This window comes from Trichechus manatus, unplaced genomic scaffold (assembly GCF_000243295.1).
Source record: "Trichechus manatus latirostris isolate Lorelei unplaced genomic scaffold, TriManLat1.0 scaffold00018, whole genome shotgun sequence".
Taxonomy (NCBI): domain Eukaryota; kingdom Metazoa; phylum Chordata; class Mammalia; order Sirenia; family Trichechidae; genus Trichechus; species Trichechus manatus.
The window spans coordinates 195,984-197,443 of record NW_004443954.1 but is presented as its reverse complement, the minus strand read 5'-3'; positions in this window follow the sequence as shown (position 1 = coordinate 197,443).

Here is a 1,460-nt window from a genome sequence, read left to right as displayed (position 1 = left end):
AGGAGTCAGGGAACTAAGAATGTCTCCAAGGGAGTGACTATAATGATGGACCATGGAATAGAAACTGTGTGAGCGGGATGGAGAGCCCGATTTGGGGTAAGAATAATGGAAAACTTGGAGGTCAGTGATGTGGAAGTCCTTGCACTATCAAATTATTTTATACAGGTGTTTCAGAAATGTGAAAAAGACTACTTGTTGGCTTCTAGTTCAACCTTAGAAAATACGCCTTCCATTTACCTAGAGAATTTCTTTTCCCTAATGTCTATGGATCAATCGATTTCAGTGATTGTTATGAAATAGTGATTATTATTATTTTACCTGAAGCATAAATCCTATTTCGATGGGTTTTGGAGTCAAGGGGACTACTTAGGTTATATCTGAAAAATCAGCAGCTTTTATGTTTTTCAAAAATAAGCATGCTTTTGAAAGTAATGGGGTAACATAGAACCTATCATAATTACTTGCAAAAGTGTTGAGTAGCACATTCAGGATTTATGCAGCAGAGCATTTTGCCTTGAATGAATTAAAGCTTTTGGATTTGAAAACCTGTCTGTTTCTTAATATAATCAGATATGTGAGTCTCTATAAACTTTCTTTGCTTTCAAAGGCAAACATAACTAATAATTTCTGTAAAGGTCTTAAATCGTTCCAACATCTGTTCTTAGTTTACTATAAAAACCATGTCTCTGATCTCATGTGTTGAACTACTGTATGTTTGCCACTGTCTATTTCCTGTGAAAAAATACATTGAACAATAATAGCTTTTGTTCCTAACGTTCCAACCACTAAAACAGCTGAACAAATAACATCCTTGCTTTCATTTGCAATAATTTATTCCATGTACATGTTTACGCAGAGTCATTTGGCTTATTGGCTGTTTCATCATTTAAAAATCAAATCTCAGAATTTTAAACTACTGAAAACTCTGGTCTAATAGTTTCCTCATGCTCATAGTAATTCTCTTAACAGCATTTCCTTCCTAATTCATCATTTTATTTTGTGTATGGTTTGGTATATATGAGTAGAAGTGGTTAAAATCCTCTTTATTAACCAAGTTGGTGAAATTTTCCATTCAAGGCCACACATTTTGCAAATAACATTAAAAGATTAAATAATATGTGCATTTAAACCATAAAAAGTAACTCCTTTTGCTTTTTTGTTGCCTAAAGAAATAATAACCATAGATCTGTAATGATATAAATTATAATACAGTTGTCTTAGCTCAACACACTCCAGATGACTCAATGGTAGGCTGAGCAACACAGAGTAAGTTTGCCTTCCATTCCGCGAAGTATCTTATTACATCAACTTTACTAGCCCAGACGCGGAATAAGTCATGCACTGATCAAATAAGACAAATAAAAACACTGTTTAAAAGGAAGGAAAACAAGTTACTTAAAAATTAGTTTTAAATCATTTGCAGTGGTAACAGTTTGGAACTTTTTCAACATAGAAAACTC